General features: G+C 39.6%; 1 protein-coding gene and 1 pseudogene across 1 annotated transcript in view; both read left to right on the top strand.

Moving 5' to 3' along the window:
• The first annotated feature begins 658 nt into the window (after positions 1 to 658).
• LOC131915630 (small ribosomal subunit protein uS5-like) lies at positions 659 to 1391 on the top strand (annotated as a pseudogene).
• Positions 1392 to 24965: 23574 nt separating this feature from the next.
• Glce (glucuronic acid epimerase) overlaps positions 24966 to 27626 on the top strand; it is a 36329-nt gene continuing 33668 nt past the window's right edge. The window contains exon 1 of the mRNA XM_059268050.1: positions 24966 to 25053. The gene's annotated coding sequence lies outside the window, so the exon portion shown is untranslated. The remainder of the gene's footprint in view (positions 25054 to 27626) is intronic.

Genomic DNA, 27626 nt, shown 5'->3' with positions numbered 1-27626 from the left:
TTTGCCTTCAGTAAGGCTAATGACTTCCATTATGAAAAGATTTTGTTGCTGCTTCCTCTGGGATGGAAGCAGGGTGGGGTGAGGGTTGGGGGGGTATCTCTCTCTGCAATGCAAATTGTTATTCTCCAGTTACTATTTTACTTAAAACTTAAAAAATAAAATATCTTGTATGAATGTGTTGAGCATACCTCTACTAGAAAAATATCATGAGGACTAGGTGTGTAATTTTGTGTCATACTATCATTTAGCACTATATTCATTTGTTCATATTCAGAAGCCAAATGTCCAGCATATATTAATGTAATTGTACTAATGACAACTGGGTAATTCAGTCACTGGATAAGCAAAATGGGGCACAAGGTTATATTTCATCACACATACATTATTATATCTTAACAGGAGTTAAATACTAGTGTGATAGGGTAGTCTTCTAGGAAACTTCTTTTAAAGTCCTTTTTTGCACTGCAGTATAGACTACAAATAGGACTGCTTCTTCTCTTCCTCCTCCTCTTCCTTCTTCTTTTTCTCCTCCTCTTCACCAAATGGCAGACACCAGTGCAGCAGGAGGGCCTAGAGAACCCGGGGCTAAGGCTTAGGCAGCCACAATATCTTCCTGTCTTCCATGGAGAATTCGGCAGTGGTCTTAGGGGCTGTGGCCATGGGCCATGGGGCTCATGGAGGTAAAGCCGAAGACAAAAAGTAGATAGATCCTGGTCACCAAGCTGGGCTACCTGGTCAAGGACATGAAGATCAAGTCCCTGGAGGAGCTCGGCCCGTTCTCCCTGCCCATTAAGGAATCTGAGATTATTGGATATTTTTCCCCCCTGGATGCATCCCTAAAGGATGAGGTTCTAAAGATCATGCCAGTGCAGAAGCAGACTCGGGCTGGCCATCAGACCAGGTTCAAGGCTTTTGCTGCTATTGGGGACTACAATGGTCATGTTGGTCTTGGTGTTTAAGTGCGCTAGGAAGTAGCCACTGCCATCCCAGGGGCCATGACTTTGGCCAAGCTTTCTATCATCCATGTGGGAACTGAGGGAACAAGATTGGCAAGCCCCACGCTGTTCTGGACAAAGTGACAGGCCACTGTGGCTCTGTGTTGATGTATCTCATCCCTGCCCCCAGAGGCACTGGCATCGTCTCTCTCCTATGCCCAAGAAGATACTGGTGATGAGTCAGTATTGATGACTGCTACATATCAGCCAGGGGCTGCACTGCCACCCTGGGCAATTTTGCTAAGGCCACCTTTGATGCCATCTCTTAAGACCTACAGCTGCCTGACCCCCAACCTCTGGAAAGAGACTGTGTTTGTCAAGTCCCCTTATCAGGAATTCACTGACCATCTTGTGAAAACCCACACCATAGTGTCTGTCAGAGGACTGAGGCTCTAGCTGTGGCCACCACATAAGGGTTTTTATATGAGAAAAATAAAGTTAATTAAGTATTAAAAAACCAGCTATTTTCTCTTACTTTTTTTGTTAAGTACACATAATTTTAACTTCTAACGTCAGCCAGTGATTTTGAGGGTACACCCTTAAGTTGTTTTTATTATCATAGAATGCTGTTGCTTTTTAGTTTATTCCCAACACTTTAACAGTGTCTAGTACATAGCAGATGCCACATGTTGTATTAGTGAGTGAGTATATCAGTGACTGAAGAATTGGGTGATTGTAGTTTTTCTGTCTCTGCAGTAAGTTTATTTCTCTGTTTTGTCTCAGTCATACAGTGTTTGCCCAAACTAGAAAATTGTTTTGGTTGGTTTCTAAGATGAAGCTGAAAATGATTGGTAAGAATGTTAGTTTCACCCAGTGGTGGTGTCAGCACATGCCTTGAATCCTAGCACTTACGAGGCAGAGGCAGGCGAATCTCTTTAAGTTCGAGTCCAGGCTGGTCTACAGAGTAAATTCCAGGATGGCCAGGACTACACAGAGAAACCCTGTGTCGAAAAACAACAACAAAAATAATAATAAAAATTTAAAAAGTTAGTTTTTGGGCCTGGGAGATGGCTCAGTAGTTAAGAGAATTGGCTCTTTTTCCTGAGGTTCTGAGTTCAATTTCCAGCACCCACACGGTGGCTTACAACCATCTATAACTGTAATTTCATGTGATTCTCATGGACTCCAGTGCCCTTTTTCTGGTGTGCAGACAGAACACCCATATACATAAAATACATAAACAAGAGTACTAGTTTCTGAGAGTCAGGCTACTCCTTGTCATTTTGAACTATGACAATGAGAGAAGTGGGAGATGGTTCAAAGCAGAATTAGAAGCAATATTTTACATTTGCTTGTGTTGCATATGGTGAATATAAATGAGGTCAATGAAATCAAGTACCACTATTTATTTACTACAACAAGAGACTATACCAGGAGTCCACCTGCTTTTTTAATAGCTTCACTGAGGTATAGTTGACATAATAAACTGCATGTATTTAAAGCATACACTTAAATTTTTGCAGAGGTGCTCTGAGTACTTGGAACCCTTTGTATTCAGGGTTGTAAATAAACCTACCATCTCCAGAAATGTCTAAATGTAATCTTTGTCATGCACCTCATATCCCACCACTTCAGACCACTGACTTGCCTTTTGTCACTAGGTGGTTTTGCATTTTCTGCAGTTTTATATGAATATAATCACTCAGATACCATGTAATTTGGGGAGCAGCGGTCCGTCTCTTATTTCACTTGACATAATCACTTTTAAGTTCTTCTGTCTCATTAATTTCTTCTGGTATTGATGTTTGTCTCACTATGTTGCTTGGCCTGGCACTCTGTAGCCCAGGCTGGGCTCACAGTCTCCTTACAGCAGCCCAAGCTAGGATTATAGGGGTGTGTCTTAGGGTTTCTTTCGCTGTGACGAAACACCAAAGCACCTTGGGGAGGAAATGGTTTTTTTTTTTTCATCCTACAGCTTGTAAGCCATTATGAACTCAGGCAGGGTAGGAACTGATGCAGAGACTACGGAGGGATGCTGATTACTGGCTTGCTCAGCCTGCTTTTTATAGCACCAGGACTATCAGCCCAGGAGTGGCATTGCCTACAGTCAGCTGGGCCTTCCCATACCAATCATCAATCCAGAACATGAACCATAGGTTTGTCCAGAGGCTAGTCTTGTAGAGACATTTTCCCAATTGAGGTTTCCGCTTCTAAAATTATTCTGTCTTTTGTCAAATTGACATAAAACTAGCCAGCACAGGGTGCATCATCATGCCGGCCAATTTATTATTTTTAAATTATTGAATGGTAAATTTTCATGGTACATATATACCAGAATTTGTTTATCATTTATTTGTTGACTTGGGAGTTCTTTAAAATTTTACTTACAAATATAGCTACTACTGTAAACAGTAGTATATCAATCTAATATGGATAAAGTTTCCATTTTTCTTAGATAAATATTAGGAGTACAAATGGCTAGAGTCCATGGTACGTGTTTTAACTTTGTGGAGTAGCATTATTATAAAAGGCCAGTTCTCCTGCTACTGTAGAGATAGCTTATAATTAATAAGAGTAAACAAAAAGAACCAACAGAAAAATGGCAGAAACTATAAATGTACACGTCATCTTAAAAGTAATACAAATGATTTTAAATATAGGAAAAGTTTCCTAGAAAGCTAAAACTTTTTAGGAAAGCATTTATTCTGTCTCTGTCTCGTGTGTGTGTGTGTGTGTGTGTGTGTGTGTGTGTGTGTGTGTGTGTCGTATTTGTGTGTCTGTGTAACAGCTGGTAGACATTGGCTACCTCTTCTTTATGGATTCCAGGGATTGCAATCAGGTCATTAGACTTGGTGGCAAACACATTTACCCATTAAGTCATCTCACCAGCTGAAAGCTAAAAAGCTTTAAGATACTGTTTCATGTTTAGATGTCAAGATAAGAATGCTTGGGTTTATACATTTTCTTACCTGAAGTGTAATCTTAAATATCAGTTTTTAAAAACTACTCTGTGGTTTAGTTTCCTCACTAATACAATTAAAACATATTAATTATGAGAATTAGATGAGTTAGACATGAAGCTCTCACAGAAATCCTTAACACACATAAGTGTTCTTCAAAAGCAATTATTCTGAGGCAGGCATGGTGGCATATATCTATAATCCCAGCTCTTGGGTGGCTGAGACAGGATTGTGAGTTGGAGGCTAGTTTTCACTACAGAGTGAGACCTAGTTGCAAAGGGCACAAACCAAGAAAACAAAATAGCTAATTACTATTATCAAAGTACAGATTTAAACAAGGGCAGTTTTCACTTACCAGAGTTACAAAGATTAAGCAATAATGGCAAGGATGTGTAGAATTCCTCTTCTGTATCATGGGCAGGAATGGAAGCATGTGCAATTTCTCTGGAAGGTGAGCAGACTTACTAAAATGATAAATGTTCATGCTTTTTAATTCAGTAATTTTAAAGGATTCTCCTTTGTTCATTATAGTATTAATTATATTATCAAAAGGTATAAATGACTCTTAATATGATCTGGTTAAAAAATAATGACACAGCTACACAATGAGGTGTCATTTAGCCAAGAAAAGGAGCATTATGCCTGGGTTCATCTTCAGACATACTACTTTTTTTTTTTTTTTCTTGAGACAGTATCTCCCTATGCATCCCTGACTGGTATGGAACTCATTTTGTAGACCAGGCTGATCTTGAACTCAAAGAGCTATGACTGCCTTGGCCTCCTGATGTACCATCATGCCTGGCTCCACTCTTCAGACATCTCACTGTGGGGCCAAGGAAGCTGCAGAAATGTTTACAGCATGCCAGTATTATTATAAGAAAAGTAATTGTACATTTGTGGGTGTACATCTACATGCACACAGTAAAACATTTATTATTCAATATGCATCGACTTCTTGAATATGAGTTAAAAAAAAGGAGTAATTGCTTCTAGAGGAACTGAAGAAAAAGGACTGGAAGATTGAAAGTCTGAGATGCTACACTCATACTGCTTCAGTGGCTCTATGTTTGTGTTTAAATCTGGAAGCATTTATAGGTCCTCAGGAAGTCTCAGCCTTGATCAGAGAAGTCCCTCTTACGATTACTCCTGGTGGTAACATTTTATATCATTCTAGTACAGTATGAAAACCATGACACCGACATGATGCAGTCTGCATACTTTCCCCTGATTACATCATTGTTCACATATATTCATTGTGTGTTTATGTATTATACACCCCAAGACCAAATTTTATCACAGTCAGTTTTGTAATCATTACCGTAGTCAACATACACAACTGTTCCCTCACCACAAAAAAAATCTCTGGGTCAATCTGTCATATCCATCATCCTAACCTCAGGCTTTAAAAGGCATATACTTTTTTTAAAAAAAAAATGTATTATTATTAAGTGTATAGGTGTATTGCCTGAAAGTGTGAGGGCATTGAATACCATGAAACTGGAGTTGTAGATGGTTGTGAGCTGCCTTGTCGGTGTTGGCAATCAAAACCAGGTCCTCTGGAAAAACAGTAAGTATTCTTAACTCTGAATCGTCTCTCCAGTCCCCTAAAAGCATATCGTCTTACAGAAAATATAATGGAAATATATAAACAAGCCTGTACAAAGAACAAAAGATGGTTTCTTAGTCCATTTCACATTGCTGTAACAGTGTCTGTGGTTGGCTAATTCATATTTAAGAGTTCCAGGGGGCTAAAGATTCGAAAATACTGGTCAGTAGTTCAGATTTTGCATTAACTGCATTAATTAATGGCAGTTAATTAATGCAGTTAATTGACTAGGTTTATAAAATAAGGAAACTGAGAGCTTTCCATGGCCCCTTTCAATATAACATTTGTTTTGTGGATAATTTCATCTAAAAGAGGGCTATGGTTTTACTCATTTGCCAAATTTGTGTATGACTATATAATGTCAGTCACTACTGTAGGTTGTAGAAATTCACCAGTGAACAAAATAGGCAAAAATTTCTATCTTCATAAAACTTACTTTTTAGGTGCAGCCATAAGGGTAAAAAGACATAACACATGTTTGATGGTAAGTGATGAAGAAGAAAAAATAGGAAGGGAAGGAGAGTGAGGGAAGAGTTGTACTTCTTCAGAGGTTATGTAGGAAAAGTCACTGACAAGGTGACTTTTAAACAGCAGAAAGGGAGTCAGGGAATGATGTGTGCAGACAGTACAGGATATTGTAGGCCCAGTGCTGGGTGGAGCATGCTGGAGGTAGTTGAACGAAACCTGTCATTGAAATGGAGTGATAGTATTAGAAGATGAGCTCAGAAAGATGGTGGCAGTGGACGATAGGTCAAGCAAGATCTTAGAAGGTGACTGTCTTAGGGTTTTTATTGCTGTGAAGAGACACCATGACCATGGCAACTCATAAGGAAAACATTTAATTGGGGTTTCTCGCTTACAGTTCAGAGGTTCAGTGCATTATCATGATGAGGAGCATGGTGACATGCAGGCAGACGTGCTAGAGAAGCTGAGAGTCCTACATCTTGCAGGCAACAGGAAATCAACTGTGACACTAGGAGTAGCTTGAACAAAGGAGACCTCAAAGCTCACCCCCACAGTGACACTTCCTCCAACAAGGCCACACCTACTCCAACAAGTCTACACCTCCAAAGAGTGCTACTCCCTGTGAGATTGGGGGCAGGGCGCAATTACGTTCAAACTACCACAGTAACTTGTGTGGATATTAGCTTTTAGTCTAAGGAATAGGGAAGGATGGCTTTGAATAGAGTAGTGATTTGATTGAACTTTTAAAAATCTTTCCACTTTGGGGGAATGACCAAAGGTAAACAAGAGCAGAAGCAGCCAACCATTAGGAGACTGCTGTATCCATCTAGGTGAGAGGCTCTCAGATCAGGTAGTAGAGGTAATAAGTAACTGCATAAGGTCAACAGTATTTGTTGACAGGGTGAGAGAGCAGAGTGCAGAGAATGAGGAAAAGTGGGAGATTAAGCATGAGTACCAGAAGGATAGTTTGCTGTGATGGCTAAAACTGAAAGAAAACCTTTTGGAGGAAAAAGTTTTGAATATAGTAATTTTGGGATACATATTAGGCATCTAATTAAAAAAAAACAAAACAAAACTGCAGATCCCTGAATCTTGAAACAAAAGGAATGGACTAGAGATTTAAGTTTGGGAATTGAAAGAGATTAGACCAGATGGCTTCATGGAGGGAAAGGTAGAGAAGTGAGGTCCCAAGACTGTGATTTGAGGCACTATAGTGTTTAAAAGTTAGTAAAGAGCCACAAAAGAAAACCTAGGAAGACCTGATTGAAGAGGAAAAGCTGGTGAGACAGTGTCCTGGAAGCCAGATAGAGAAGAAAGTATTTCAAAAGGAGGATGAAATCGCTGTCTAATGCTGTTAACAGTTAAAGAGGACTGGTAATTGATTGTCACTTTGGCAACCTGGAGTTAGTGTTCTAATAAGACCAAGTTGGATGAAGTGAGTGGGAAATTGATTGGAATAGATTTGAGAGAAGGGGAAGAAGTAAGAAATAGCAGAAAGCACCTTGAGAAATTTTGTTGAAGAAATGCCATAGTAGAGAGAATGAGAGGTTGAGAGGTTGAGAAAAGATTTGTTTTTAGATGAAAAATTGACATGTTTGTAGGAGCCGAGTAAGGAGAAATTTGTTAGGGAGTGCGAGTGGGTGATGAATGGAGGTGGAATGCATGAATAGAAGACTGGGCCATATCTGACCATAAACAGCTGATGCCAGTAATGAAAGACAGGAGAATATTTGGGCACAGCTGTAGTTAGGTGTGTTTGTGAGCTTGTGGAAGTTTGTATTGTTCTATGTGTCTCAGTAAAACAGGAAATAGGCTCAGCACATGAAAATGAGAATAAGAGGGAGGAATGGGAGATTCTTGAAGAACAAAGTAGTCATGTAGGAGAGGGACAGTAAATAAAATAAGGTATACTTGTTAGGCATCATTAAGGAGTCACTTGAGAGTTCTGGTCTTGGATTTGAAGATAAAGTAGTTACCCAGCAAAGACTCTCTCTAGCCACATTGAGCTGGATAAGTACCAACAAAGAATAAGCAGAGAATTGACTTGGTACCAATTTTAGCCAAGATTGACAAAGTATAAAGGAGGAAAACTTGTTGAGATTTTATGCAAGACAGAGAAGTAATAAATGGTTGAATAGGGGTTTAACCTCAGGTAAGAGGGGATTGAGGAAGACAACAAAAGAGTGGGAAGGAGAAAAGTGATGGCAGTAGACTAAGGTGTGATGGCACACACCTCTAATTTTAGCATGCAGGAGGATGAGGCAGGAGAACTGCAAATTTGAGTCCATTCTGGACTACATAGTTAGACTGTCTCAGTAAACTAGTAAATAAATATTAATTTAAAAGTGGAGTGTAGATTTGTTGGGTTGAAAGCTTGGTAGGGCCAGGATGTTCAAGTGAGTGAACTGGGGTTGGAACTTTAGCTCAGTGGTAGAATGGTTGCCTAGCAAGTGTAAGGCCCTGGGTTCAGTCCTCAGCTCCACGGCAGGCGGGGAGGATACAAAATAAAGAGAGTGAACTGATAAAGCATGGTACTTGAATATGGTGTTATACAATTGCATTATTAAAGTTAACACAGTTTAAGCTTTGATCCTGGCTATGAGTGGCTAAAATAAGATTGGAATAGGATCATGGGAAGACCTAAGCAAGGATTTGGGGAAGAGACAGTGATAATGATGGAATGAGTAAGCAGCTACAGTCTTGACGAAGTAAGTGGAACATTTGATAGGCAATTGCAATAGTAGGGGCAGTGGGTGGTTATAGTCTGCTGACAGTAGAATCTAAGTTGGATGATTTTAGAGAGGAGGGGGCAGAAATGTGTGGAATGGACACAGGATACTTGCTCTGCCTCCAAGCTCTGTAGGAAGAGGAACTGGGAGAGTGAACACAGCACACAAGGAAACCATAATAAAGATGAACCAAGTAACAAATATATATGGAGGCATAGACAGTAGGAAGAGTGGATGTTGTAGGGTAGTAAAAGCTACTGCAATTTGGAATTGAAGGCTTTTCCCTTCCTGTTTGATGCCTTTTTAGCCTTACCTCTTTTAGAATCATTTTCAGCTTAGAAGCATTCTCCATCCAGAATTTTATCCTAAAATACAAATGCCAGCTGTGTGTAGTGGCACATGCCTTTAGTTCTGGCTCTTGGGAGGCAGAGGCAAGCACATCTCTGTGAATTTGAGACCCCCCTGGTCTACAGAGTGAGTTCCAGTACAGCCAAGACTACATAGTAAGACCCCTCTCTGGGGGAAAAATGCCAATCCCAAGACCAAGGTTAGCAGAGCATAGTTTAATTTTCCCAGGACTGATTGCCCAGTTATTTCCTCCATTCAGTTGTGTCTCTGGATGTTTAGCATAGAATGACAGATCTCCCTCATGAGCTTGCCTCCTTCCAAATCTTTCAGGAATATCTAAATCAGAGAAAAATAACTATAAAAAGTAAGCAGAGAGTTCCATTTCTTTTCCAAATTTCATTCTATAACTCAATCCCTATTTTTATTACTGCACTTTAAATCATTGACTAAATGAATAACAGTATCTTTAATTTTTTTTTACATTTGAGACTGTTTTGCGTCACAGAACGCCTTTCATATATGTCAGCTAATATCTGTTCTAGTTATGACTGTTTGAACATTAAATATAAAAAAGCCCAATTCAGGTAGTTTTACATAATAGGAAATCAGTCAGTTTAACACAGCTGGAAGTAGAGGAAAGGTAGGCTTCTAGGTTAGTCAGTGAGCATGGTAATGAAGACTCAAAGACTCAGATTCTACTAAGAGGAGCTTTAGGAAGGGCTAAGGTGCACCAGGCTCTAGTGATGGGAAGAGTAGAGCTTTCAGTCTTATGTGATGTGTGCTTTTTGGGGTTGTCTCTTGAACTCCTTTTGGTTTGCTGTGGTGGGGGAGTGTTCATGAACTTGGAGTGGTCAAGGAAAGCCCCCCTTAGAATAGTAAAGGGAACAGGAAGAGGTCCAGATGAAATGTATCCTGGAGCTATTTGTTTATCTGAGCTAAAGTCTTTGGGGAGAAGGGCAAAAATAATTTTTTATTCTTATTTCCGTCAGGATTGCTGATATATTCAGATGAGATAGGAGCTTTAAGAGTGATAAAATGATTTTAGTTGGAATGACTTCTGTTAAATACCTTCCTGGAGCACTTGCTGTGGTATTTTGTCTCTATTTGATAGTCCAAAGGTTCTAAAATGCTGGTCCTGTGTGGGAAAGGAACCATTAAACATTGATCCTCTGTGTGAAAGTAGTCCTGTGTTTATACTGCTTTGGATACTCAGCTTTCAATACTTTACTGACTTCCTGGGCTTTTAATCTTTTTAAAATAAGGATGTTAACACATTGTACCATCTAAAAGTATTTTTATAATGAATAGGAATATGAAAATCTCCACTCCTCAAGAAAGCTGAGATGATCAAGTCTTTGTGGATCTGTGCGCTGGTGCCCTTAGTCACTGAGTAATGGAATGTGTTGGGGTAGAAAACAATGGGCTTAAATTAAATAACAACAGCAGCAAACCCAGTCAGTTATAGTTCAACTTGACTGTTTATAACTTTGTAACCTCGAACAAACTAGTTAAACTTAAGACTTATTTTTCATCTGTAAAATATCATGTGTATTTGGGAGGTATGGGGAGATGTGATACTGTCTGCCCTACATGTCAGTATAACAGTCAAAATGAAGTCAAAGTGAAAGTGCTTTGAGAAGTGTGTAACACTACACAACGCAAGTGTAAAAACCGTTTATAAAATTAGCCCAGCTTAGTCAAGTCTTGCTTTTAACTGTGGACTTAGTTTCTCATCTAAATATTGTATTCCTTTTATTGCTAATAGTTTAGAAAAGTGAAAATAATGTCTAGATTCAAAAATGGATATAAATACATTGATATCTGGCAGAAGATGTAACTCAGTGTGAGAGAAATTAAATATCTTTAAAGATTCTTTTTTTTTAATTATTTGAAAATGTGTATCTTTTTTTATTCCTAGTCTTTAATATCTTTAAATTGTTGAATTCCGTGACATTTTGTATCTCCCTGGCCCTGGAAAATTATTTTTTTAACAATCTGATTGCTTATTGTTTGATTCTGAACTGATTCCTCTTCTAATTAGTATGTATGTATTCAGGAGACTGCACACTAACTTAATATAATGCTAGAATGATAATTAGGGAGTTAAACTTGTCAGAATGTAAATAAATGATTGAAATATGAATGTAATATTTTGGTACCTTTGAAATTATTCTGCCATAATGGCATAGATCAATGAGGGTATCCTGTTGGTTGCTATAGTTATTCTTAAGTACATGACTTTTATGGTGCTTATATGCTAATGGATGGAGTTAGAAAATAAAAGAAAAAACAGTGTATCAGCAGTAAATACTACAGAGAAAAAGGAGAGAAAGGAAATGTGGAGAGGGTTGAGAGACATGGGGATTAGAGGTGGGCAGGCTTGAGGAAGTGGCTATCGAGTGAAGACTCAAAGGAATAATCTATATGGGTATCTCAGGGAAGAACATTGCAATTACCAGGTATAGTAAGTGTAATGTCTGTGGAAAGTGTGCCTGGAGTTCCCAAGGAAGAAGAAAGCCACTTTACTGAATTAGAATAGCCCAGGGGAGAGTGGTAGAGATCGGAGAAGTGAGGGAACTTTGTTAGGACTTTGCCTTGTGACTGAGAATGATGCCACTGGGGAGTTTTGAACAGAGTGACTACATGATCTTATTATTCTTTATGGTGACAAAGATTTGAGGGTTCAAGGCAGAAAGACAGTTTAGGAGAATATTGCACTAATCCATGTGAGCATCATAGCAGTGGGCATTTTTTTAAGAGGTTAGATTTTTTTTTTTTTTTTCCCTGAGACAGGGTTTCTCTGTGTAGTTTTGGTGCCTGTCCTGGAACTCGCTCTGTAGACCAGGCTGGCCTTGAACTCACAGAGATCCACCTGGCTCTGCCTCCTGAGTACTGGGATTAAAGGTGTGTGCCACCACTGCCTGGCCAAGAGGTTAGATTTTTATTTTTAAGTAAAACCATCAACTAAAGGATAAGAGGTGGGCTAGAGAGAAAAGGCAAGAAATAGAACTAACTAAGGTGTATGCAACTGGACACTTGGTGTTGCCATTTACTGAAACGGGGAAGACGGGCAGTGGAGGAGGCTGTGTATGGTGGGGTTGTGCTAAAGCTAATCAGGGCTTTAATTTTGAACTTCAGTGCATATTAAATATGCAAGTAAAATGTGCTCAGTAGGTAGTCATGTATATTAGAGAACAGTTGTGGAGAGAAAACCAGACTATAAATAATTTGAGATAAGCTGGTGGATATCTAAAGTCTGGAGGTGACCACCTGGGGAGTAAGTAAGTATAGATGCAAGAGAAGTCCAAGAACTGAACTCCGGGGCTCAGGTGGAGAAATGGGGAACCAGCAAAGGAGAATGAAAATAAAGCCAGTAGAGCTGATATTCTGTTTCCAGGATGCTGCTCATGGGTAAAGTAAGAATATAAGAATAAACTGGGAATTGGTCATTTTAATTAGTAATGTGGAAAACATTAGGCAAAGTTTGGGAAAAGAGCCTGATTGGTGTGGTTTCAAGAGTGGGAAAGGCTGAGGATGTAGCTAGGTGGTAGAACACTTAGCTAGCATGGACATGGCCCAGGATTGATTTCTAGCAATGTCAGAAAATTAAGGGGAATGGGCAGTTTTGCTGCAGAAGGATCCACTTCCTAGCTTAATCATACAGTGGTTGACAGGATTCATTTCTTCTCAGACTGCCTGCACCAGAGGCCTTCTCTGTTCTTTGCCGTATGTACCTGTAAAGCATCTCACAGCATGGGAGCTGACTTTGTCAGAGCAAGAAAGAAGGCAAGAAAGAGTCCCAGCATAGAGCATGGTAGTAGGAACATCAGTCTTGAATAACCTTGTCACAGAAGTGGCATCATGTCATTTCTGTCATTATTTATTTTTTGTCAGCAGGTTACTAGGTCCATCCTACTCTTAGAGAAAGAAGAGATTACATAAACGTGTGAATACTGGGGAGCCAGGATCATGGGGGACATCTTTGAAGTTGGCCACCCAGTCCTCAGGTACTGGGACTGGAAGATGCTCATCTGGTTGCCCGAATTCCCCTTTTTTTTCAAGCATCTTCATAACTGGTAGCATTCATTTGTAAGAGAACTAGGTGAGGGTAAAAATTTGGCTTAGGACTATTAAACAACATACTTTGTACCCATGTTTCTAGTTTTTTCTAGTGATTTCCCTTTATGAAATGGGTGAATATTAAAAGAGAGTTAAAAATCCTGCTATGTCCAGTGACACGTGCCTGTAATTCGAATATTATGGAGGCTGAGTCAGGAGCGTGCCAAATTGGAGGCTAGCCTGGGATACATAGCAAGATCCTGTGTGAAAGCAATCAGACCACTACTACCAAGAAAAAAGTTAAAATTATATCTGTAAGAGCTCAACAAAAGTAGGAAAGCTGTTAAAAATCAGAAAACATGTAGCTGTTTTATAGAAATTCGAAAGATTGTTATATTTTAAGATAATTCAAGTTTTCATACATTTCCAACATAGATACTATTTTATGACTTTGAAGGAGGTGGATATATAAAAATCTCTGCAGTTGAAGTATAGTTGAACTTGATATATACTATAAAATAATCTTTCCTTATAAAACTAAACTCTTAACAGACCATGGATTCCAAGTGTTTCTTGTTATTGTTGCCCACCCCCTTGGCATAGTTTATGTTGAAGCCAGTTCAGTCTTTGTAGGAGAACATCATCCTAGACTCACAGCATGTTAGATATTAGGAATAGCTTTCCAGATGAGGAAATAGCCACACAGAGATGTACCCAAGCTTGCTGGTGGCAGAGCCAGTGCCAGATGCCAAGCCTCCTGATACTATAAATTGCTAGTAATGAGCCATATGTAACTGCTTAGGAATTTGAAGGATACTCATCCCTGTCTCATATTCAGACCTGAGTTTGGGTTGTGATTTGCACTTTGAGATTTTTAAATGCTGCTGAGATGGTTCTAGTTTGCACAGAGTTTGGGAACTTGTGCTTTTCAGGGAATTGGTGTGCGTTAAAGACCCAAGTCAAACCAACAGCAGACTTTGTCCATTCTGGTTCTTTAATCTTATATTTGGCTGGGTTTGGCCAGTATCGTAAGAAAAATCTTTAGGTTAAGAAATACCCGAGGATTGTTCTGTACAGAATTTTCTAATAAAGTGATTCTGTCACTAGTTTGTAGTTTGTATTTTGTAAATACCCTGTCAGATTTCTTTTTTTTTTTTTCCTGTGCAGATTTCATAATCATGAAATAGTTCTTTGACACTGACGAGGAAAGGAGAAAGTCTTCTGCCATCTGTGTTGTGGCAGGCTTTGCTGTTGTGTTAACTAGATAAAATTCTAATTACTGTTAAACAGACTGTTTGTGAGGTTGTTGTTAATATTTTAGAGCAAGTGTGTAAACACAAAGTGGCAAAGAGGTGGTTCCAAGATGTGGAAACAAAAGCTTTAACTTTGAACGTAAATCGATTCAATCTTCTGTTCTTTGCATGGTGTAGGCAAGACGTTGTGACTGAAACGCTAACTTAAGTTTGGTTTGTGGTATGCCTTCCCTTCTCACCTCTCACCACATCTCTTCCCACTCCTTTCTTCCCTTCCTTTCTCCCCTTCAGACCGGATCTCACCATGGCCTAGCTTGCCCCAGTCTCCAGAGTACTGGTATTCCAGTTTGCCCTGCCATTTTGTTCTTTTAAATATAAGGTTGGTTTTGGTTTGGTTTGGATTTTTTTTTCCTTACTAGAGGATAGATGTGGGGATGTGAAGGAAGAGTAAGAGTAGCAGATTGGCCTATGTGGTGGCTGGCACACCTTTGATAGCAGAGCTTGGTGGGTAGACGTAGGCAGACATCTGAGTTCAAGGTTAGACTGATCTACATAGAATTCATGCGCACACACACACACACACACACACACACCTCTACAAATATTATTATTAGCAGATTTCCCTCTCCCATTCAACAGCTAGCAAGCAGTTACTCAGTTTAAAAAAAAAGTCAGCAGTGACTTTGAAGTAGTATTCAACAGTGAAGAAATGCCAACTCAGAAGCAGATTAAAATCTTCTCAGAATGGGTGTGATGGTGTATGCTTTTAATCCCAGCACTGAACAGGGGATCTCTGAGTTTCTGGCCAACTTGGTCCACAAAGCAAATTCCAGGCCAGCCAGGGTTACACAATGAGATCCAGTCTTAAAAAAATAAAAGAATTCCATTGTGTATATGTACCACATTTTGTTTATCCATTCTTCAGTTGAAGGGCATCTAGGTTGTTTCCATGTTCTGGCTATTACAAACATAGCTGAACAAGTGCTCTTGTGGTGTGGTTGAGCATTCCTTGGGTATATGCCCAAGAGTGGTATAGCTGGATCTTGGGGGAGATGGATTCCCAATTTTCTAAGAAGGCGCCATATTGATTTCCAAAGTGGTTGTACAAGCTTGCATTCCCACCAGCAGTGGAGGAGAGTTCCCCTAGCTCCACATCCTCTCCAGCATAAGGTATCTTCAGAGTTTTTGATCTTAGCCATTCTGACAGGCATAAGGTGGTATCTCAGAGTTGTTTTGATTTGCATTTCCCTGATGATTAGGGATGTTGAGCAATTCCTTAAATGTCTTTCAGCCATTTGAGTTTCCTCTGTTGAGAATTCTCTGTTTAGTTCTATAGCCCATTTCTTAATTGGACTGTTGGGCATTTTGATGTCTAATTTCTTGAGTTCCTTATATATTCTGGATATCAGTCCTCTGTCAGATGTGGGGTTGGTGAAGATCTTTTCCCATTCTGTAGGCTGTCGCTTCGCCTTGTTGACCGTATCCTTTGCTCTACAAAAGCTTCTCAGTTTCAAGAGGTCCCATTGATTGATTGTTTCTCTCAGTGTCTGTGCTACTGGTGTTCTATTTAGGAAGTGGTCTCCTATGCCAATGCGTTCAAGACTACTTCCTACTTTCTCTTCTAGCAGGTTCAGAGTAGCTGGATTTATGTTGAGGTCCTTGATCCACTTGGACTTAAGTTTTGTGCACGGTGATAGATATGGATCTATTTGCAGCCTTCTACATGTTGATATCCAGTTTTGCCAGCACCATTTGTTGAAGATGCTTTCTTTTTTCCATTGTGCACTTTTGGCTTTTTTGTCAAAAATTATTTGTTCATAGGTGTGCGGATTAATGTCAGGGTCTTCAATTCGATTCCATTGGTCCACATGTCGGACTACTCAGCAGAGAAAAACAGTGACATCATGAGGTTTGCAGACAAATGGATGGATCTAGAAAAAATCATCCTGAGTGAGGTAACCCAGACTCAGAAAGACAAACATGGTATGTACTCACTCATAGCAGGATACTAGATGTGGAACAAGGATGACTGGACTGCTACTCACATCACCAGGGAGGCTACCTGGAAAACAGGACCCCAAGAAAGACACAGGGATCGCCCAATGACAGAGAAATGGAATGAGATCTACATGAACAGCCTGGACATGAGTGGGGGTAGTGAAGGGCGAGGGTCGAGGGAAAGAGAGCTTGGGGGAGCGGGAGATCCCAGCTGGATCAACAACAGAGAGGGAGAACAAGGAATAGGAGACCATGGTAAATGAAGACCACATGAGAATAGGAAGAAGCAAAGTGCTAGAGAGGCCCACAGAAATCCACAAAGATACCCCCACAACAGACTGCTGGCAATGGTCGAGAGACAGCCCGAACTGACCTACTCTGGTGATGGGATGGCCAAACACCCTAAATGTTGTGCTAGAAACCTCATCCAACTACTGAGGGATCTGGATGCAGAGATCCATGACTAGGCCCCGGGTGGATCTCTGGGAGTCCAATTAGCGAGAGTGAGGAGGGTTTATATGAGCGAGAATTGTTGAGACCAAGGTTGGATAAAGCACAGAGACAAATAGCCAAACGAACGGAACACATGAAATATGAACCAATGGCTAAGGGGTCACCAACTGGATCAGGCCCTCTGAGTGGGTGAGACAGTTGATTGGCCTGATCTGTTTGGGAGGCATCCAGGCAGTGGGACCGGGTCCTATGCTCATTGCATGAGTCGGCTGTTTGAAACCTGGGGCCGATGCAGGGTCGCTTGGCTCGGCCTGGGAGGAGGGGACTGGACCTACCTGGACTGAGTCTACCAGGTTGATCTCAGTCTGCGGGGAACGCTTTGCCCTGGAGGAGATGGGAATGGGGCGGGCTGGGGGGAAGGTGAGGGTGGCGGGAGGGGGGAGAACAAGGGAATCTGTGGCTGATATGTAGAACTGAATTGTATTGCAAAATAAAAAAAATAATAATAATAATAGAAGAAGCTTCTCAGTGTGGCTTTTCTGTAGATAGCCCAGCTTTTAAAATAATGGGAGAGATTTACTATCTCTTTGCTGCTCTTAAAGCATGTGTCTTCATCACATGTTAGTTCCCCACTGTGCTCTCAGGGAGCCAACATTTACCTCTTAGGAGGAAATTACAGGATCCTCATTAGTTGTTCCAAGACTTCTAAGGGCAGTTACTCTGAGTTTTCTCAGTGGTCCTAAAGCAGTAGTGGGGAACTTTAGTAATGGATTAGAGTGAGTATAGATATATGAGATTTATTTATAGATGGTCTACCCAGGCATTAGTTTCAAATGTAGCCATCACAGAATTTTTTTATCAGAGCAGTTAGCAAATGGCTAAACAGGTTTGCTCTACAATACATAAATGTATAAATGTCACATAGAGCCTTTAAGGTTCCTTCTTAATTTTGGTACATATTAAGCTCTTTATCTTAAACCTTTTCTTGATTCTTTTGCGATTTAACATTATTAATGGATATAATTTGGGGTACACACACACACATAGTTACATGTACGCGTGTGTGTGTGTGTGTGTGTGTGTGTGTGTGTGTGTGTGTGTGTGTAGCCGAGGTCAGCCTCTTGTGTCATTATCAAGGATCCATCCACTTTGTTTTTTGAGACAGTTTCTCACTGGCCTGGAGCTCACCAAGAAGATGAGGCTGGCTGGCCAGTGAGCCTTAGAGATCCACCTGTCTGTTTCCCAAGTGCAGCTATTACTAGCATATGTCAGCAGGCCCCATTTTCTTTTACATGGGTTCTAGTGACTGAATTCAGGTTAAAGCAAGTGCTTTACAACCTGAGATGTCTCTCCAGCCCTGTGATAAATTCTTAACAGACTGACTGTGAGTAGCTAAAGCAGAAACAGAGCTTCATTTCTGAAAGAATAGTGTGTGGAAAACTCACTGGAGTTACTTTCATGGAGGTTGGCCTTTGTTGTGTTACTGTTAGGGTTAATACTGGGTGAAGCTGCTTTCATTTTGATAGAGGCAGGTGGTTTAATGTGCTATAATCTTTTAAAAGTGCTTATGAAATATGGTTTTCTAGGAACCTCATTTTTAGCACCGTAGTAGCTAAGAAACTATAATATCTTGTTGGATAAGATAAAAAGGTCAATTTTTGAATCTACTTTTAAAAAGGAACTACTTGTTTTAAATAAGATAAGTAATGAAAATTTTTTATCTGAGTTTATCAAATGTTACTGGACTGGACATTGTTATATATTAATGGAGTTTTTTCTCTGAATTTGTCAAATACAAATGGACTAGACATTGTTTAGGTATTTATTACTTGTATATATTGTGTATAGTTATTGTACTTTTGTATATAGTTTTTCTTATGTTAATTATAACCTTTTTCCTTTTTTCTTTTTATTAAAATAGAAAAGGGGAAATATGGTGATATTTTATTTGTACTGAAATGTGATTTTATTTGTATGTTAATAAATAAAGTTGCCCGGGGGTCAGAGCTATTAGCAAGCCATATCGAAAGCTGGGTGGTGGTGGTGCACGCCTTTAATCCCAGCACTTGGTAGGCAGAGCTAGGTAGATCTCTGTGTGTTCAAGGATACAGCCAGCATTGGAGACATACGCCTTTAATCTCAATACCAACCATAGAAGACCTGGAGGTCTGTACAGACAGGCAGTGACTAGGAGGTCATGTGGTTGGGTTTACAACCAATGAGAAGGCAGAACAGAAACTCTATAAAAAAAGACAGAGACAGGAAGTAGGTCTCTTTCTGAGAGGTACATCGACAGTGAAGGGTAAGGTTTTTAGCTCTTAGCTATTGCTCTGACCTCTTGGCTTTCATCTCTGTATTGGCTCTGTGTTTCTTATTTAATAAGATGGTTGGTTACATCTACATTAATTCATGTTTAAAAATTCTTATTAAATAGAACTTGAAGAAAAGTAGTATACTGTGGTAAGTAACAATGATGATGACTGAGGTCTATCGTTTTGAATACTACCATTTAGTCTCCTCAGTTTAGATTATTTACAAAGTCTTACAGCAAAAAGCAATTAGCTGCTAACCTCAGCTTATTGTCTATCAAAGCTGCTTAGATTTTTTTCCACTTGTGACCTCTTCTTGCCAAAAAATTTCATGTGACCCCCTGGGATATAGGTATTTTAAATGTGTACAAATCAAACATTAATGATAATCATATATTTATTTTAAAAACTTCTTTGGTTTACATATAATTTTGCCATTCGTTAAAGATTAAAGTAAATTTGCATACTAATGAGATGGTTATACATTTTTTCTATAAGAATTAAATCTTGTCTAAATATTTGACACTGCAGGGCATAGAGCATCTTCACTCCTCCCCCCTCCCCCACACACCCAGACATGGTTTCTCTGTGTATCCCTGGCTTTCCTGGAACTCAACTCTGTAGACCAGGCTGGCCTCGAACTCAGAGGTCCACCTGTCTCTGCTTCCCAAGTGCTGGGATTAAAGGCAAGCACCACCACTGCCCAGCTAAACAACAATTTTTTAAATAAAATATTTGAGCCTAATGCAACATGATAAACTAATTTGATGTTTACATGCTAAGAAATGATAGGAAAATATTTAAAATTCATTGATTTCCATAATTAAACCATTATGTTTCTATAAGAGCAGAAAGGTTTTTATGTACATTTAAAACATTGCAATTCATAGTGTAATGGGTTAGAATCTGAGGTTAGGTGTTTGAGGCAGTGTGTATTGGCATTGCATAACATGAAGGCATATGCACAGTGTGAGTTATGTTTTCAGAACCGTGGCTGCAGTGAAGTCTGTGATGCATCCCAGGAGAATACTGCCAGAAACACCCTGGGCTTATTGCTTCTTGGTTTTTGAATCAAGCTTTGGTTATTGCACATGCAGGAATCTTTTAGTGTTGCCAGATTTTCGTGACCTCCATTTGAGTTATGCAACCTCAGATGAGGTCGAAGCCCACACTGAGCAGCTGTGTGTTGACCTTCTTTCCCATTGCCTCTTACATCTTCTAAAGGCCAACTGTGTTTACTCACAGTAATTTCCATGATCACAGGACTTTGTCTTGTTTTATTTATCTTGTTAAATGTTTGTTAGTTGACTAAATAAAACAAGTATTCAAATGGCTGTTACATGTAAGCACTAAAGACAAAGAGTTTGGTGTCATGGGTCCTACACAACAACAAAAAAGAAAAAAAGAAAAAAAAGAAGAAATGATTGAGGTTTTCTTGATTCTTTTGAGAAGGGAGAGAGATCCCTGTGGTTCTGAACATTAAAATATAGGAGTTGCATAAACACATCCAGTGCCACAGAGAGACAGCCAAGATGTACCCACCTGGCAGAAGCTGTTGGCAGGTGTCTTGCATTTTGGGAAGTCTGATTTGGTTATAAATCTGCCTTTTAAAAAGTAAATGGAACATCTAATAGATTATGTGAAACAATAAACGCATGGCTTTATAGTAAGAACTGTTCAAATGGATGGTGAAGCTAAACTGACCTTGTTGAATTTTTACAGGTACCACATACAGATAGCTGTTGTTAAAAAGGATTCAGTAACCAATGTAAATTATTTCCCCCACAATGTGTTTCTGGAGTAAACCTAAATTCTTGAAGCATACCATTCATTTCTAATTGAATGTCAGATTAGAACAGAAGGCCTTGGGGTGAAAGCTGTTCATTACAGACTCTTGCTGTCCATTTGAAATTAGTGCAAGTGTAGATGAGTGAAGGGTGGCTATGTGAAATTGTTGCTGATGTTAGTAGGATACTAGAGAACTGAGTTTGCCTTAAATAGAAGTAGTTGGCTGAATATTATTTTTCAAAATAAGTAGCACTAACAGTAATCAAAAGATTAAATGATATGATGAAAGTTTTTGAGTCATAGGCCTTTGTATTTAATTTTATTTTGTTATTAAAATACATAGACTTGGTTTTATGACCACATGTGAGTAATGTAATAATCATTATTATTAGCTTATAGTACTGCTTCCTTAGTGGAGGTAAGGTAAGAGTGGAATTACTTGTAAAATCCCTTTCCTACTTAACCCTACTTACTCAAATATCTTACTTTCCTTGATAATAAACTCTTATTTTTCCCTGATAATAAAAAGGGAAACAAAGTATTGTTTTTCATTTTCAGAATACTCTCTGTAATAAATCACACCCACACACCCACATTTTCTACTGACTGTAAGTTAGGAGTGTATGGGGAGTGGAGGATGGGGGTGCATGTACATTTGCCAGAGCACCTGCATATGGAAGCCAGGGGTCTGTATGGGCCGTCTTTCTCTATTGCTCTCTCCCTTCTTTTTTGAAACAAATTGCTCACTGCCCCCAAAGCTCATCAGTTTGGGTAGACTGGCTGACTAGTAAGCCTCCAGGGTCCTCCTATCTCTGCCCTTCAACCAGCACTGTGATCACACCAGCTTTTTTCATGGATGCTAGGGATCCTTATGCCTACATAGAAGTACTTTATACATTGAGTCATACCCCTGACCAGTAAGTCAGTATTGTTTAAAAAGAGCTTTTTGAGCTTAGTCGATGGGGGGTTGTTTTGTCTTTGAGATGGGATTTCACTATATAGTCTTGTCTGGCTTGAAAGTTGTGATCTTCCTGCCTCGGCCTCACATGTAACTGGAATTACAGGTATGTACTGCTGTGCCAGCTAAGTTTTATTAGCAGCATAAAACTAACTTTCTTGCCATAATATTCACTAAATTAGTCAGGGTTCCCTAGAGAAGCAAAACTGGTAGAATGAACACGCACACACAAACACACAGGATTTATTAGAGTGGCTTGCAGGTTGTGATCCTGCTAGTCCAACAATGAATGGTTGGACTACTGGTGGAAAGTCCAAGAATCCAATAGGAGTTTGGCCTAGGAGGTTGAATGTCTCAGCTGGTCTTCAGTATACACTGGAATCCTGAAGAAGTAGACTATAATATCAGTTAAGGAATGAATTTGCCAGCGAGAGTGAGAGCAAACAGGCAAAAAGCAAAAGCTTCCTTCTTTCATGCCTTTTAGTTGCCACCAGAAAATGTGGTCCAGATGTAGGGTGGGTCTTCTGAACCTCAAATGATCCAATCAAGATAAATCCCTCACAGGTGTGTCCAGCTGATTGGCCTTTAGTTAATTCCAGATGTAGTCAAGTTGACAACTTTGGATTTCAAATTCATTCCTTACTAGTTTCTTCGTAGTCCAGGATTCCACATGACTTTTGTGGAATGTCTCCTATAGTCTGTGACAGTTTCCCGTCTGTCTCTGCTTTTCATGACCTTGATTGTTCTGAGTACTAGCCAGGTGTTCTGTAGACTGCATCTCATGTACCTTGGTACTTTCCTCATGAGTAAACTGTGGGTTTTAGAAAATAGCAACACAGAAGCGGTGTCCTTTCAACCCTTTTTCAGGGAGTACATGGAGACAGTACTACTTTACAGAAGGTAGTGTTTGCTTAGTATCTCTACAACAAAGTATTTTTGTCTTTCTGTATTCTAACCTTTGAAAATAAGTTGCTGAATTCAGCCCATACTCTGGCTGGGGCAGTGAAGTTTCATGTTATGGGCAGAGCAAATTCATGATTATTATTAGGAATTCTCTAAGGAAGATTTTTTTTCTTTATTAAGAAATTTTTTATTCATTTTACATATCAACCACAGATCTCCCTTTCATCCCTCCTCCCTCTCCCTCTCAGCCTTCCCCCCTCAATCCATCCCCCATCCTCTCCTCCCCATGGGGAGTCAGCAAAGCCTGATACATTCAGTTAAGGCAGGTCTAAGCCCCTCCCGCTGCATCAAGGCTGAGCAAGGTGTTCCAACATAGGTAATGGGTTCCAAAAAGCTAGCTCATGCACCAGGGATAGATCTTGATCCCACTGCCAGGGGCCCATTAAACAGACCAAGCTGCACAACTGTCTCACTTATGCAGAGGGCCTAATCCGATAGTCCTATGCAGGCTCCACAGCTGTTGGTCTAAAGTTCATGAGTTCCCACTAGCTTGGTTTGGTTGTCTCTGTAGTTCTCCCCATCATGATCTTGATGACCCTTGCTCATAGAACCCTTCCCTCTCTTTGAGCTTGGCCGGGTGCTTGGCTGTCGATCTCTGCATCTGCTTCTATCAGTTACTAGATGAGGGCTCTATGATGACAGTTAGGGTAGTCACCAATCTGATTACTGGGGTAAGCCAGCTCGGGCACCCTCTCCACTATTGCTAGTAGTCTAAGCTGGGGTCATCCTTATAGATTCCTGGGAAGTTCCATAGCACCAGGTTTCTCCCTATCCCCATGATGTTTCCTTCTATCAAGATACCTCTTTCATTGTTCTTCCACTCCATCCCTGTTCCAGCTCAACCATCCTGTTCCCTCTATTGTCCCCGTCTCATTCCCAGTTTACTCAAGGATATCTCATCTATTTCCCCTTCCCAGGGTGATCCGTGAGTCCCTCTTGGGGTCCTTCTTGTTAGCTAGCCTCTCTGGAGCTGTGAGTTGTAGTCTGGTTATCCTTTGCTTTACATCTAGTATCCACTTATGAGTGAGTACATACCATATTTGTCTTTCTGAGTCTGGGTTACCTCACTCAGGATGTTATTTTCTAGTTCTATCCATTTGCCTGCAAATCTCATGATGTCATTGTTTTTTACTGTCATTTATGTCAGTATATATAGTTAATATGTTGACTTACTGTCCAATCCAAACAGTCCTTAGTTTATGATGGTTAGACCTAGGATCTTCTTGTCACAGTATAAATCAAACCATCCACATTTTCTGGGTTTTCACTTCTGTATAATGTTCAGTAGATTACACAAGATACTCAACACTTTATTTTGAAACAGGCTTTGAATTAAAAGGTTTTACCTAGTTGTGGCCTGAGTGTCCTGGGTGCATATAGATGAGGCTGTGATATTTAGTAGGTTAGGTATGCTAAATGCATCTTTTAGAGTATTTTCAACATGTGGAGGTTGTCAGTCTGTAATCCCATCATGTGGATGTCATGGTGCACCTACACTATTGTGTTCTGCTGCAGTGTTGATCTCCTTGTTTATGTTCTCCAGTGGTCTCTGGACTACCCCTTTCCAGGCTCTGACAGAACCGTGAAGCTTTATTTGTTAAGTGCACCCCTGGAAGCTGCGCTCATCTGGAGGACTAAGCAGTAGGAGGATATAGGAGTGGAGAAGGGGCGGAATCTCACATACACCAGGGAATCTCTCTATCCTCTTGGAACTGCAGCGGCGTCTCTGACCAGAGGGCAAGGTTCCCTTGCCTCTGAGTTACAGGCTTGTGATCCTCATTGCCGTTGCACCTATAGATGGCTGGGCCGAGAATGGAGAAGAGAGGGTGTGTGTGTGTGTGTGTGTGTGTGTGTGTGTGTGTGTGTGTGTACTTTCCTTTGGGCTATACACACTTCAGACTGGATGATGCTGGAAGGAAACAGAGTGATGGCGGTTCAAAAATGGTGCTTTGTGTTCTGGTCTCTCACAGGACCTGCCTATTGCCATTTATTCTTCAGGGTCCCATGTATTCTATTCTAGGCATTTTAGCCAGGTCTCAGAGCTACATTGAGTTGGTGGGGCAGTTGGAGCGCTGTAATTGCTACATTTTATCTGTGACCAAACCTTGCTGAAAGGTTCTTCATTTTTTTCTTCTAGGAATTTAAACAAGAAACTAAAGTTTGGATTCAGATATTTTTTGAATTGAAGCCAGAAATGTATTAGAATTTTGATTCTTTCATTTGATTAAGGTAAGATCATTTAATAAAATATAATTATACCCTTATACATTTTCAAACATATTTTAGTGTTTATTTTATTAACATATTTTTATTTCTGAGTCTAACTAGAGATTTGTACTGAAAAAAAAAAGTTTATGGCTCTCAAGGTTAGAGGTATAGCTGTTAATAGAGTGCTTGTTTAGCATGAACAAAATGCTGGGTTCCATCCCTTGTGCCACTTAAATCAGCTGTGGTGAGGGATACCTGTAATCTCCTCACTTGGGAGACAGAGGCAGGAAAATCAGAAATTCAAGGTCATCCTCAGCTACTTAGCAGGTTTGAGGCCCCATTGGAATACATGAGATACTGTCAACAGAAAGTGGGTAAGGGTGGTCCTTTACCATTTAAATGACTAGTGTTTCTTGTGACAACTATCAGATACAAAGGAAGCATGATGGTATGATCACGGAAGGTGTAATATATTGAAAAAAAATGTTTGCATAGGACAGAAGTCATCAAATTGGGCCCACAGCTGGCCACTTGTTTTAGTAAATAGTGTTTTATTGGAACATAACCATATCCACTCATTAGCTATAGTCTGTGGCTACCTTAGCACTTGAGTGCCCAAGTTTATTACTTTGAATTTAAATATGTATGTAGGTGTCTAAGTAACTGTACTAAGCCCAATATCTTGAAATGAAAGTCCTTAGAGGTACTACTTTTCTAGCTAGGCATGATGATGCACACCTTTAATCCCAGTGCTCAGGAGGCAGAAGCAGGTATGAATCTCTGAGTTTGAGGCCAGTTTGGTGTACAGATTGAGATCCAGGAGAGCTAGGGCAATACAGTAAGACTCTTGTTTCAACAACAACAACAAAACCAAACAAATGAATAAAAACTAAATTAAAAATAAAAAGAAATACTAATTTTCAGAAATAATTGGTTTTTAAAACCATACTTAATGTCATGAGTAGTTTCATACCAAGTACTTATTTATTTCTAAGTAATGCTCTTTGTTTTCAAAACCAAAAGTTTATATAATGCTGGTTTCGTTTCTGCTCTAAAAAAGAGATTCATACTAATTAAATTTTGCTTTACCTAGTAAGTTTAAACAGAACTAGTAAGACTTTGAGAGAATGATGATTGTTATTAATAGCTGTTCTAATAAAGTAAGTCTTAGTTAGGGTTTCTGTTGCTGTAAAGAGACACCATGGCCATGGCAACTATTATTAAAGGAAAACATTTAATTGGAGCTGGCTTACAGTTAGAGATTTAGTCTGTTATCATCATGGCGGGAAGCATGGTGGCATGCAGGCAGACATGGTACTGGAGAGGTAGCTGAGAATTCTATATCCAGATAGGCAGGCAACAGAAAGAGAAATTGAGACACACTGGCCAGGCTTGAGCATATCAGGCCTCAAAGCCCACCCCCAGTGATACACTTCCTCAACAGTGACACACTTCCTCAACAGTGCCACACCCACTCCAACAAGCCCACACCTCCTAATAGTGCCAGTCCCTATGGGCATCTTTTATTCAAACCACCACAGTAATTTATAGCATATGGAGTTTTAGAAGAAAATATCCTAATATAAATGTCCATTAGTGAGCCAGCCTTGGTAGGTTACTTGAGAGACTAAGCAGAAGGATTGAGAGTTTTGTAGTGTATTGTAGATTACTTGAGAGACTAAGGCAGAAAGATTGAGAGTTCAGTTTTTGAGTACTAGATCTAATTTAATGTGATTCCTATGAATGTTTAGAAACATTAGAAATTAAAATTGGAGTCAAGAAAGTCTGTAAGATGTGTACTGTGTTTCCCAATAATCTCTAAAGGGCTAAAGAAAAAAAGAAAAACATATTTTAAAATCTAGCATGTAAATTAGAATTTCCAACCTCTATTAAAGAAATATCTATTTTAGATACCAAAAATCTGAAGGGGAAAAATAGGATTTGGAAGGAACTCATTCTGGGGAATTTATTAAAAATAAAAGTTTTTGTAAATCTTCAGCTTGTAAAACAATCCATTTGAGCCGGGCGGTGGTGGTGCACGCCTTTAATCCCAGCACTTGGGAGGCAGAGCCAGGTGGATCTCTGTGAGTTCGAGGCCAGCCTGGGCTACCAAGTGAGTTCCAGGAAAAGGCGCAAAGCTACACAGAAAAACCAAAAAAAAAAAAAAAAAAAAAAAAAATCCATTTGATTCGCTTTGAAACAGCCTTCTCTATGACACCGGGAAGGATGTGCTTGGGTTATGATGGTTTTGTTTGTGATAGCTGTGTTTGCTTTGTTCTTAGAAAGCAAACTCCAAACTTCTAAAGAAAGAAAGCTGAAAATTGAAAGCACCTCTAGTTATAGAATTGTTCTGTAAATATTATACTAAGTATCATTTCTATAAGAGTTCCACTGGACTATCACAGAGTTACTGAGCATGTGTTGAACTTCTGAATTTCAGCTAGTGGTAATTCAGACATGTATTTTCTGATGCATGATGATTTGTTTACAAGAAAACTGTTTTGTCAATAAACTCATTTTATGGTAGATCAATAAACTATTTGTACAATGATTAAACCATCTTTATATTAACTATATTTTATTCCGTATTAATG

This window comes from Peromyscus eremicus, chromosome 7 (genome assembly GCF_949786415.1).
Source record: "Peromyscus eremicus chromosome 7, PerEre_H2_v1, whole genome shotgun sequence".
Taxonomy (NCBI): Eukaryota; Metazoa; Chordata; class Mammalia; order Rodentia; family Cricetidae; genus Peromyscus; species Peromyscus eremicus.
Note: the sequence above shows the minus strand (reverse complement) of the source record. Positions and strands in the feature narration are given on the sequence as shown.